A 13782-nucleotide genomic window follows, 5' to 3' on the forward strand; every position below is an offset into this window, starting at 1 on the left:
ATGTATACCAATTTGAATATTTATTTTAATTTATAAAATAAACTTTCTACAGAGTTTGACTTTTGATACATCCTGTGTGTATACAGAGCTAAATTTTAACCATTGCAAAACTATTGAATTACTTTCATTGCACTATAAACTTTAAAAACACATAAGCCTGAGCATAATATTAATACAAATAATTAATCTATGAATGTAGAAAACCTGGGGTAGAGGAAAGACCTGAGCTTTGTTTTCAAAGAGAGGAGTACCAATTCCCAGAAACACAGTTACTAAATGCACTGTTTTGTTTTGTTCTTAAATGTGTTAATATGAGTAACAAAGAGCAGGAGGGACACAGATGGGTTGTACTTAGGATGACACAAGCATTTTTCATGGCTCCAATGTGCTGTTCTCTGCAGATACAATTGGTCTTGAGTTTACTCTGTTCTCATAATGGATTTGCTACAGTGGATTCGGAAAGATCCCCCATATGGTTGATGCATGCAAGAATTAATATGCAATTAATAAATTAATCTTATCATCTGGTTTTGTTCAAGAAGGCAGCTGGTCCATATATAAGATGCTAATTAGACAAATTAAGATGAGCCACTTTTGTCCTGTGATGAACTAATAGTTTACGGTATCCAATCCTCTTACGTCTTCTAATAGGGTGTGCCAGTAGATTAGATAAAATGAGGTAGCAGATTTCCTAGAAGACAAAAGGCAAAGACGAAATATATTGTAGAAGTTAATTACTTATATAAGTGACTGATGGATCCAGATAGTCTATCTTGTTCTAGAAAGTAATAAAGGAATGTAAAAATTACAATGGGCTATTATTTACCATAGAGACAAGAAAAAAAACTTTTTTTGATAAATATAAAAGGCCTGAGGATCTTTTCTGATAATGTTGAATCTGCAATCTATGTATGGAAGAGCTTTTGTTTCAATCGCCAATCCTCTCTCTTAGGGCAATCTTTGCTGTTTTCTTTATTTCCACTGTTCCCAGAAAAGGTAATTTCAGTACTACCATTAGCTATTTTAAAATAGTTATATTTTTATTATGTTTTAAATATTTCATATATTTTCTTTCTGTTTGCTATTCCTTGTTATATACACAAACATGAGGAAGAAACAGAATACAATAGCATCTCATTTAGAAATAACAATACAATTAGTACTGTAGTTTTCTATATTAATTATACTGAATAAGATACAGGAAAACTGGGAGTTCCGCATTAAGCTTTTTAGCTGGAGTAGCTGAATTGAACTCTCTCTATATATATCCCTCCTTTTTTAAACTATAGCACCTAACAAACCTTCAAAGAAAAAGATTATAGCTTATAGGACAGCAGAATATAGCTTACAGGACAGCAGAAGCTCATGAGATAGAGAAAAAGTGAAGAATATCATATCATCTCCACCAGAAGACTGCCACTCTTTCAATGAAGGCCAGGATGGGCCAATGGCAAGTTCTTCTCAAGAGGCAAGCCAAGAGCAACTGCAGTAGGGCACATACATAAAGAAAAACTTACAAACACATGAAGGAATGCAATGGAATATTTCCATTCTAGTTCTTTCTCCAGAAAAATTGATAGAAACGTCTATAACTTTGATTCATTCTTTTGGTGCACGAATTATGTAAAGGTCCATCTTATACACACACTGGTTCCCATTGCTACTATCAAATATTTTCCTAGGCATTCAGAAACAAATCTTTTAAACAAAACAAATAGCAGCCATTCATTCTATTCTCAACATATAATGTTACAGAAGTCATAAAGCAGTATCTGCTAAAAGTAAGCATTAAGGGCGCATTACAATGATGTTAGACCGACATGAGAAAAGCCACAAAAGAGAGACTAGGACCAAACAACAACGTTAATATTCATTAACTATCATAATTAAATATTAAATGCTTTTAATTTACAACAGTTGCATTGCTTAATGACTGCAGCAGTTCTCTCTTTCAAACATTAAAGCAATTACACTATTTTAGTTAAGGTAATGGGCCCACTATTATCAAATCAGAAAAATCTTAAATTAATGACAGCTATTTTATTACAAAGTCTTTGGCCCTGGCAAGTCAATTTTATACTGAATAAATATCTGTAACTAGGAACTTAAATACTGTTGACTATGTACTCAAACCAGCCATCTGCTAGCAATCAATCTAATTGAGTTTGCATAGCAGTGTGGGCAAGCAAATAATGGCAAAAGGGATATTAAACTAATATTTATTAGACTATGGCTACAATTCTGTCCTTGATTACAAACTTAGTGCTTGTAAATGGACCTTTCTGATTGTTTACCCACTAGCAATGTGCTCATTGCTAGAGCCTAAACAATCAGAAACATCCATTTACAAGCACTAACTCTGTGATCAAGGCAGAATGACAAAACTATTTATATATGTTGGAACTGGACTCCTTGAAAAGCTGTTCTTTTTACACACCGTAAAGTTTCATACACAACGACCTGCATATACTTTTCTAAGTTGGTGTGACAGCTATTCAGTTTATGGAAACATCCAGGGGTGAAATCCAGCAGGTTCTAACAGGTTCTGGAGAACCGGTAGTGGAAATTTTGAGCAGTTCGGAGATCCATCAAATACCACCTCTGGCTGGCCCCAGAGTGGGGTGGGAATGGGGATTTTGCAGTATCCTCCCCCTGCCACCAAGCCACACCACAACCACCAAGCCACGCCCACAGAACCGGTAGTAAAAAAATTTGGATTTCACCACTGGGAAACATCAGATACATTTTATCGTGTGAGGAGAATGCAGACATAGTAAACTCAATGAGAAAAAATTAAAGATCAGAATAAGGAAAGAGAAGCTGTGCATTGTTAATAAGAAGAAAGAAAAATAAAGGTGTTTGATAAATAAAGAGCCTGAAACTAATGTAAAAAGAATGGATAATGGTTGGAAAACTAAGCCTGGCAAATAGAAATGTGCTGAAAATAGAGCAAAGGTGGTAAGTCAAGCAGCTGAACTAAGAACTAACAAAGATTCTGTAAAATACAGAAGCAAACATTTTATAGATATGCAAGAATAATATACAGTAGTGGCCAAAATTGTGGAACCCTTTTGGGAAAAGTGTATTTTTGAGGTTTGATGGCTAATAACACCACCTTTTTTTTTGGAGTAGTACCATAAAATTATATATCAATGGAAAGATAATTTAATCAAGAATGTAATGCTTTTCGATGCTTTTTGAGAGGTAAAAGTGGCTTTTTTCGTGGAATTCTAGATTTTAGGCCAAATTCCTGCAGTCTGTGCCAAATAGTCCTTGCACTTAACTTCACATTGCATCACACCATTTCATCTTGATTTTCTTCTGTCACACAGGCACAGTCTCTTAATTCTTCTATCATCACTTTCTGTTGTGCACCTTTTTCCTGCCTTTACCAGTGTGGTTCTGTAGTGACTGAGTCTCCTTATACCTCTTCAAAAATTTAGAAATGCCACCTTTGGATAAGTTTCCACAATTTTTTCTTCTAATTTCTTTATAACTGTACCCTTGTTCACTTAAAATATAATTTTACATTGCTTTCTGGGTGACCAGTCAACTCTTTGCACCATTACTTTAATTTTATTATGTTTTACAAGCTCACTAAATGAAAGAACACAAAAAAACCCCAACCAATTTATAGCAATCACATAACACACTGACAAATGTCTTCCTCTCAGCCTCAATACATGACATCAATAACTGAATCCTACTGTGATCTGATTGGTTCATTGGCAAAACAAGATGACACCTGACTGGCTCTCTAAACATTCATGCTCATTGGCTACAATCAGATGAAGGAAAGCTACCTGATATCAACCTAAGGAAGTTGTGCTTCCTTATTCTGGTTATTTGGCTATAACTTTTCATAAAATACAGATAATTGAACAAACTTTGTTGCATTACATTCTTGATTAAATTATCTTTCCATTGACATATAATTTTATAGTACTACTACAAAAAAAGCTGGCGTTATTAGTCATCAAACCTCAAAAATACACTTTTCCCAAATGGTTTCCACAATTTTGGCCACTACTGTAAACTATGCAAAAAGTAGCTTTTTATGAATTGATTTGCAATAGCTATCCAGATCTTTGTTTATGCTGATAAAACTGGGGTTATATATGTAGTTTTCAGAATAATATTAACAGCCAGGAAGCCTAACTCTACTTTATTTCCAAGATAAATTTACTTTATTTATAACATGACTAGGATGTGAATATTTCACATTTCAATCAAATATAATGCTGTTATGTACTACTGCGTAGTGATAGATATACATGGCAGCTGGGTTTTCAATTAATATATACAGTAAAGTCATCTTCATGTTAAAGCCTGTTTGCTTACAAGACACCCTTCTAAGCAATGAGACTCAGCCAGCTTTGTTAGCGAGTGGCCTGACTACTGACCTACTTCACTGTGGACTCAACTGAATCTCTCCCATTTTTTCCAATGATGCAGGTTTTTTCTATATATTGCCATACTGTCTTCCCAAAGTAAACAAGCAAATAACATTCAGCCATGCCAATAAACGTAAAAATTGTGTATGCGTGCTGATGTGGCTTTATGCAAGGATGATAGCAGATGTGCAGAGACCAACAGCAGCCCCGAGGTCAAGGGGCACAGATAGTACAACAATTAACACAGCTTTAAAGCATGCCGTAATTCCATATTGATCTACTGTGTCCATTTGCTGTCAGTTCTGCACCTGCTACCAGGATCAGAAATAAAGTACAAACATTTGTATCAGTATTTTAGTACTGTAGCAATGCACTTCAGCAAAGAATGAAAGAAAAACAGACTGCCTATAGAACAAAATGGATACCTATATAACTTTATCGAAAAGTACCTGACACTCAACCCACTAAAGCACATTCAAAACAAGCGATGAAAAGGATCACACTACCTATGCATCAAAAACATTTCAGAAACAAACATAGATTATTACAACTACATGGCATCACTGTAGCTGCAAACCAACTACAGGTAATCTTTATTGATGACTACAGCTGAGCCCAAAATTTCTATCACTAAGCAAGGCATTTGTTAAGTGAGTTTTGCCCCATTTTATGACTTTTCTTGACAGAATTGTTAAGTGAATCACTGCAGTTGTTAAGTTAGTAACACAGTTTTTAAGTGAATCTGGCTTCCCCATTGACTTTGCTTGTCAGAAGGTCGCAAAATGGGCTCACATGACCATAGGACACTACAACCGTCATAAATATGAATCAGTCGCCAAGCATTTGAATTTTAATCATATGACCATGGGGATGCTGCAATGGTCATGTGAAAAACGGTGCCAATCAGTGCCATTGTAACTTCGAACATTAAACTGTTGTAAATCTAGGACTACCTGTAAATCATCTTAAGTAAAACAAAAGACTCAGTAGCCTAAGAAGAAAAAAACAGGAATCATCTACAATGTACAGTAGAAGGACTGTAACAGCCACTTTGTAGAACAGACAAGAAGAACACATACAAGAATACCAATTCGCAATCAGAAGACACAATGAAAATTTCTTATTTTACAGATCATTTAAGAGAGACAAAAAAAAAAAAAAAGCTAAGAAAGAAAGAAAAAAACCAGAATGAGTCCTTTCAAGAAGGATATCTCCAAGTCCATCTTCACCTTAATTTGCCTGTTATTTATTTCTATCAAGTTATCAACTCCTGGATCTGCAGATAAGCAGTGCCTATAAGTCCCTTTGATCAGATTTGACAAATGGGTAGTTTCCAGTGTAATCCAACAACTGGTCTTAAACTGGAGGCCAAGAAACACCAACAGCAGGCCTTGGGCTCCAATTTAAGACCAGTTGTGGGATTACACAGAGACCAATTTCAAGATACTTCTTTAAGTTACAACTGAACTCTGATGCTACGTGACTTAAGCCTTATCCCAGATTATTTATCAACCTCTGAACATACAATTGCACACACAGATGGCCATATCTTAAAAGCTTATTTAAAATCAGTTCTTCTAACTCTGGAATGCACTTTTATTTTAGGTCAAGGAGTAATAGGACAGAAAATAAATGTTTTTATTTCATTAAAATCTAAGAAAAAATTAATACAGCAGCTTCCCTTTTAGTGACTACCTTGATTAGCAAATATGATCATAATCAACAGTAGTTTTTTAAAAATTGACTGCTAAATATGTGCACTTAGGTATAGATTTCTGTCCCTGACAATAATGTCAGAGTGAGAATAATGCCGGTGTAGCTGCACAAGAGAGGATGTACATGAGATGGCACCAACCAGCAAACTTTGTAGCATAGCGCTCTCTCTGCCTCTCCTTCTGAATGGATTAAATAGCTAAATGAAGAGACATTAATGTCCAGTCATTTAGTTAATAATTTTGCTTCTGTCATATTTAAAAGGTCATTTTATAATCAAAAGGTCATTGGAATATCTTAAGGCTTCAATGAATCACATATGGTCCTAGGACTTCATGTTCTGTACTTATTTGCCAATGTTTTTGAGATTTCTGCTTAACAAGCAAGAACTGATACAACACACTGACAATGAAATGGTGACTCAGACTAGGATCAAAGCATCAAACCTACCACACAAATAAACTAATTTCAGGTTTTCAAATGTTCAGGTTTTTATACTACTATTGGAATTTTTACAGGAAGTCATATAATGTTATTAACAATGGAATATATCATTTTGTAAATTACATGGAATAACAGGTTTGCCTGGCATGAAGACTGTTTTTCTTCAAGTTTCACGTTTCACCCGTTAAACCCGGGTTTGATATTTTAGAATACAGTCAACAGAAACGAGTACTTTCACTCTTCAAAACAGGTTGCTGCTGATACTGACACAAAAGCCATTTATCTGGCACAATACTGGAGGATTTTAGCTTTTTTTTCATGCAGCTGCTGCTGCACCCGAAAAACAGGTTGCTGCCAAAAAATAAATAAAAAGAAATGCCTCTAATCTAAAGCAACAATAGAACGACAAAACTGCTATAGCTGGCACAACCTAGCACTGAGAGCGCAAAGCATTCTTTACATCGATGAAAAGCACAAATTTTACAGTTCAGTATACTAGAATTAGGAATTCAGACACTGTACAATTGGAACAAGATCAACCTGCCAATCAGTGGTGGGATTCAAATAATTTAACAACCGGTTCTCTGCTCTAATGACTGGCTGAGTGGGCGTGGCCATGGTGGACGTGTCCAGCGGGTGTGACAGTCAGCACTCGGCCTCCTGCACCCACCTGGGAGCAAAAAAAGGCCGCAGGGGAACACACCCCCTGAACCATGTTTTGGGCCTAGTAGGCCTCCCTGAAGCCTCCTCAGAGTGAAAACGGGCCATGGGGGGGCATACCGCACCCCCTGTGCCTCACTTTGGGCCTAGAAAGCCTCCCTCCACTTACCTGGGAGCTAAAATGGGGCGTGTGGAGACTCCTGGAAGGGGCGGGGCGGGAAGGGGCGGAGCCAGTCAGCAATTTAACTACCGGTTCACTCAAAATGGCCCGAACCGGCTGAATCCCACCACTACTGCCAATTCAAATACATTAAAATTATGGATTAATATGTAACCCCTCCATCAGAAAGAAAAGCACAACCCCAATTTTTCACTGGTCCTCAACAACTTCTTATAAGATTTAAAGTTCCAAAACAAACAGTATTTCCTTCAGATGTATATCATGGTAATAACTAATGCAGCACTCATTTTATGAATTGTAGTACAGTATTTTTTTAGAATTAAATACCAATATTAGGGTTACTAACAGGCTACAACATATTATCTATGTAAGCAGATTTAAAACACATGCTTTATTTTCCCCAGATTAAGGAGGTAGAAATAAAAATATATCACCCCATTGTTCTTCATTTGAACTACTCTATAAGTAGTCCTCGACTTATAACAGTTCATTTAGTGATTGTTCAAAGTTACAACAGCACCAAAAAAGTGACTATTTTTCATACTTATGACCACTGCAGCATCCCCACGTTCATCTGATCAAAAGTCAGATACTTGGCAATGGATATGTATTTATGATGGTTGCACTGTCCCAGGGTCATGTCATCCCTTTTGCAACCTTCTGACAAGCAAAGTCAGGAAGCCAGATTCATTTAACAACCATGTTACTAATTTGACAGCTGCAGTGATTCACTTAACAACCATGGCAAAAAAAGTCATAAAATGGGGGCAACATTCACTTAACAAGTATCTCACTAGCAACAGAAAAGTTGGGCTTAATTATGGCCAAGGACTACCTATATAATATTTGAAGGCTACAAGTTTTTCCTTCAATTTTTCTGCATTCTGATAAAAATAAAGCTACCCTACTATACTTAATGTCTTTTTATTCCTTTCCTCTCACTTGCACACACAGTATGTTTATCAAAAAAAAAAAAAAAACACCAGCAAGAAGAAACAAGATTTATGTATGTATGTGTTCATTTATAAATTTATAAATCATATTTATAGGCCATATAACTCTTAACAACTTTATGTAGCATATAAGTTTAAAAGAACATCCAGTGCAATGAAAACACTATGAAGGCAGTATCTCAGGGACTAATACATTCAATTCATTGATAAAATTCTTGACTGGGCACATACTTCCTAACTCAGCACCTGGGGAAGGAGTCAGGTTTTCAAGGAGACAAATGTTAGCGCCACTGGGGGATACTATTCCACGTGGAGATGCCACAACAGAGCAGGTTAGGTCCCTAGGTCCCATCAGATGACCCTGTTTTAAAGATAGGACTTGGAACACTCTCATTCTATCAGATCTTGCAGGACAGGAACAAATAATGGGAGTAAGATGGTCTATCAGATAGCTTAGAGTTCACTAACTGGATAGCCACATTACTTTGATAAATTCTTCTATCAAAGTAAACAAAAACTATTTAATATACATGGGTGGGGGGACCTCAGCTGCTAAGCATGGGTATAAAATTGCCATAAACATATCTATTTAATGCAACACAGTGCTAATTATTCAGTTCAAATCCTTGAAAAGCCTGTAATTCATACATTATTAATACAATGGATATATAAGCAGACTCTTGTTATATATAATAATTGATAAATAGATCTTCATATCAAACAATGTATATGCAATTTCACATACCGTTTTGCACTAAAAAAATTCCTTTCATACTTACACTCAACAACAGTTGTACATAGTTCTCTGGAGTTTCCTCTGATGGGAACATATGGTAACTAAAAGTGCAATCCTATACAAGACTATGCAGAACAAATTCCTAATAATGTTTATAGGTTTGCCGTTAGGAATCACACAGTATGTTGCTGAAAAGAACTCTCTGTATTATGATAGTATTCATTATACATTATGGCTTAGTCCACATCACATTATATTAGCTTTCACCAAACCAATGGCACCATAGTGGTAAAAATCTCTAATTGCACATTTTAATGATGATGGCAATTTAATTAGTCAGTGACGTGCAGCATTACTCTTGTAGACAAAGCTGATCTTGGTTTTCACTTGAAACCAATATTGAAAATATGAGCTGTAGCAGAGGGTTATGCCAGTGTGGCTTGTCTAACCTTGTTTTTATAAACATTATTTATTATTCATTCATTTATTTATTTATTAAATGATTTTTCTGTATTTAGCCACTTGGGCCTAGAGGTTAAGTGTCAGCCCCTCTGGAACCACCTGTGCTTCGCCGGGCAAACACCACAAACGCACAAGAGCTTTGCTACAATGTCCGGTTTAATCGTTGCTTACGTGGCAGTTTACAGTAGGCGCTGAAGTCCCTAGGCCCGTGATGGCGAACCTGTGGCACGCGGAGCCATATTAGTGGGCACGCCAGCTCAGCTCTGGGGCGCATGCGTGTGCCGGCCAGCTGATTTTTGGGCCTTCTGGGCCCACCAGAAGTAGGGAAACAGGCTGTTTCCTGCCTCTGGAGGGCCTGGGGGCGGGGTGGGGAAGGCCCGTTTTTCTTTCTTACCTGGCTCCAGATCCCCTCTGTGTATCTGGGAAGGGCGAAAACAGCCTTTCCCACTCCCTTGGAGGCCCTATGGAGGCTGAAAGGACCCATTTCCCGACTCCCGGTGGGACAGGAAGTGACGTTTTTTCCTGTCCCCAGCCTCCAGAGGCTCCTAGAGACTCCTAGAGACTCCTAGAAAGGTTCTGGAGGCTGGGGACAGCAAAAAATGTCACTTCCTGTCCCACTGAGAGTTGGGAAATGGGCCCTTTCAGCCTCCGTAGGGCCTCCAAGGGAGTGGGAAAGGCTGTTTTCGCCCTTCCCAGATACACAGAGAGGATCTGGAACCAGGTAAGAAAGAAAACCGGGCCTACCAGGCCATCATGTGCCAGGAGCGGGGGGGAGGGGATTGCGCACTGCCCTAGGCTAAAACCAAGGAAACTGTGAGTTCTAGTTCTATCTGGACATTAACTAGGTGATCTTGGGCCAGCCATTCTCTCTCAGCCCAACCCACCTCAAGAGTTGCTGTTATGAGTAAAATAGTATAATACAGGCCTGTCAAACTGGCAGCCCATGGGCTAGATACATACATGCAGGCTACACCCATCCCGCCTCCACTATGGCAAAAAAGTTTCGACACGTCACAATCCGGCCCGTGGTGCAATCAAGTTTGACACCCGTGGTCTAATAGGATTATTATATATGTTCACTGCCTTGAGCTATTTATAAAATTAATAAAAGCAGATAAAATATACATAATAAATCTTTTGTTTTTTAAATTCAATTATTTGTTCAATTTATAACCTGTCTTAATCTTTCAAACAACTCTAGGTGATGTATAACATACAAAAACAATAAAATTTAGTAATAATGTTGTTCAACCCTTAAGTAATCTTAAAATAAATCTCTAGGTTAAGCAGACACCTGACTAGATAGGTAGACAATCTCTGAAGACTAAGAGTTATTTGAATGTGCTGTAGACACTGATTTTATTTTGAATGACTGGCTTTGTAGTATAGAATACGGGTAATCCTCAACCTACACCATAATGGAGCCTGCCCATTATGATTGTAAGACATGATGATCATAAAGTGGGACATCACGCAACTGACCCAATTTTACAACCTTTTTTGTGGTGGTCATTTAGTAAACGTTGCCATTAAGCAAATGTCACAGTTGTTAAGTGAATGTGTGGTCATTAGGTGAACCAATGGTTTGCTATGGAAACGTTTTTGCTGAAAACAAAAAGTAAACACTAGTTTTCTGAAAAACAAAAGTTGCTGAAAACAAAAAGTAAACACTAGTTTTCTGAAAAACAAAAGTTGCTGAAAACAAAAAGTAAACACTAGTTTTCAGCAAAACCATTGCAAATTATGGTCACATGGTTACAGCAAACAACTATAAATGTGGGCCAGCTTCCAAGTGACCATGGGAGGGGGCATTGAAATTTAAGAACTAAATCAAAAGTGCTTTTGGGGGAATTGGTCATATCTTTGAATGGCTGGTAAGGGACCAGTCATACGTCAAGGACTACTTGTAAGAGTTGGTACTGTTTGAAAAATTATCTTCTGTAAAAGATATTTACAGTAAAATATTTTACTTTACATTTAAAGTAAAACCTCAAGCATATATCTTAATGATGAAAACTGAGCTTAAAATTTTTCTTCTTTCAAGGCATATAATCACAATTAAAAACCAAAGAAAAACCTGCCCACAAACTCATTCAACCTCCATCTAATTTGTAAACACTGCTTTCCAGCCAAAAATTGTCAAGATAGATGTTTGCCCATACTTTTCCCCATGTTATTCAAAATACATTATCTGTTATTGATGTCATAAATCAATTTTCCTTAATTAAATCCAAGGACAACGTTTATTAGAAGTAAACTAGATTGATTAAGACTAACCTAATCAAAGTCAAGCCTGAGTAAGACTAACCTAATCAAAGTTAACACTAACAAATTCAAGTTATGTTTGTAGAAGCATATGATAAAAGTGACTACATATTTTTATTTTCTTTCCTAAGAGAAATAGATTAATGTGCCCTTCAGTTCAAAGCACCTACCTCCCTTAGACACCTTTCCAAAAAATCTGTTTCTGATTCCAAACTTTACATATTTGCGAAGAACATTGCCAAGAAAAGAATTCAAGGAATTTCTTTATATGTAAACTACATAAGAGACAACTGGTGAACAAACCACTGATATCTTTTTTTAAAAAGAGAAAGAAGATAAATTGGCATTTCTAGCAAAGAGCTTTCCTCTGGAGTGCAGTAAGCACATACTCAGGATTTTTCAGAGATGGTCTTTAACATCCTATTATTAGCAGAAAATATTTCGCCTACCCCTTCACCAAATTCACAGCTGTACAATAAATAAGAGTATGCAAAATATTTTCAGAGTTCATCCATAGTGTAACATATCTAATTTATTCTGGTCCTCATTATTCTTACATGCTGATACCATACAATTATTCAACCAAATACTAGCTATCCAGATCTTCCTTGAAAATAATTTGGGAAATCAATAATATTTTTACTTAACATCTCCCCCTCCAATCTCTTACCCTAATTTAACTAGAACAACAATGCAACTCAATTCATCAGCAATTTGAAACCATAGCTATGATATTCAGATTAAACAGCTAACAAGAACAAATGTTAAGATGGTTAACAATAAAGCAGTCACTATGTTTCTCAACTACTTATCTGTAGTGTAGATACTATAAACATTATGCAAACTGAAGAACACTTTCCAAGAGACCTTGAAGCTGTCCATCAGTAGTTCATATCTAAAAAGCAAAGCAAGCAAGCGTACTAATCTCCTGATCATAGAAGCCTCATTATAGAAAGGTGTATGATGTATGTATCACACTAATTATTTTAACTTTGAACTCATACATTAATTAGCATACATATGCTTTATGCAAACATGTGTCGTTCTTGTTTTGGTGACATCTTCCCTCAATACAATAATTTGACTATCTGTCACAAGACAAAAGCCATTAATTTCTTCTAAGTTCTGTGCCAGCTGGAAATCAAGACTAGTCTTTAAGAAAATAAGGTTATATTTTTAAAAAATGGAACTATGCACATTGCATGATAAAATGAACAGTACTTTGGCAGCATTTCCACATCAAACATCAAGAATTGTTCTCAAAACTTGAAACAAGATAGAGGACTCAACTATACATATTGGGGTTTGTTTGTTTTTTGTCTACATATATTGTCATCCTAGTCATTAATGTTCCCAAACTGTTGCAACATTTAAAAGGGAGTGTATTCATGTGCATTTGGACACAAGGACAGTTCTGCACATGACAGTAAAAGACACTCATAGATCAAAGTAAAATCAGATCTTCTCACTTAGTTTTAAAAAATTGAGGAGAACAAGGGAAAAGATATATAGATTGTTTCCACTCCAGTTTCAAAACTTCAGGCAATGAACAACTTTCGTGTGCATTTGTGCAGCTTTATATTCTTGGTCTCTCATAGACCATCTCTGTTATCAATTTCTTGCTATCCAGCAGGGTAGAATAGCTTCTAGTATATCTTAATTGTCCTACCACCTTCTTCTCTCATTATCTACTCACTATCTAAAAAGAAGGATCATGGTTTTTCTTGAGATTAAAAGAGAAAAGCAACCTTGCTACATGCAACTGCTTTGGCTTGTATTTGTCCTATTACAATTCCCTTTCTTCAAGCTCTTAAAACATCGAACTTCCTGCTTGTGTCACCCTAGTCCCATACATTGATGATGTAAATAAATAAATAAACTGCTACTTGGGTTTGATCTGGTGGATAGAATACAAGTAGAGTCATTCTATAAAGGAAATGGGCGACCTCTAAACAAGAGAAAGAAAAAATAAAG

At 36.5% G+C, this 13782-nt stretch overlaps 1 protein-coding gene and 1 long non-coding RNA gene across 8 annotated transcripts in view; both read right to left on the reverse strand.

The window, feature by feature from the left end:
* Positions 1-13782, reverse strand: part of NHSL1 (NHS like 1) — a 146826-nt gene that overhangs the window by 54692 nt on the left and 78352 nt on the right. The gene's annotated exons all lie outside the window — the stretch shown is intronic.
* Positions 6-3658, reverse strand: LOC148116833 (uncharacterized). The gene is made up of 2 exons (XR_015731425.1): positions 1518-3658; positions 6-691 (listed from the first exon to the last, which is right to left on the reverse strand). It is a non-coding gene; the product is annotated as an uncharacterized LOC148116833 (long non-coding RNA).

Source organism: Pantherophis guttatus, chromosome 1 (genome assembly GCF_059756535.1).
Source record: "Pantherophis guttatus breed Tessera chromosome 1, ASM5975653v1, whole genome shotgun sequence".
NCBI lineage: Eukaryota > Metazoa > Chordata > Lepidosauria > Squamata > Colubridae > Pantherophis > Pantherophis guttatus.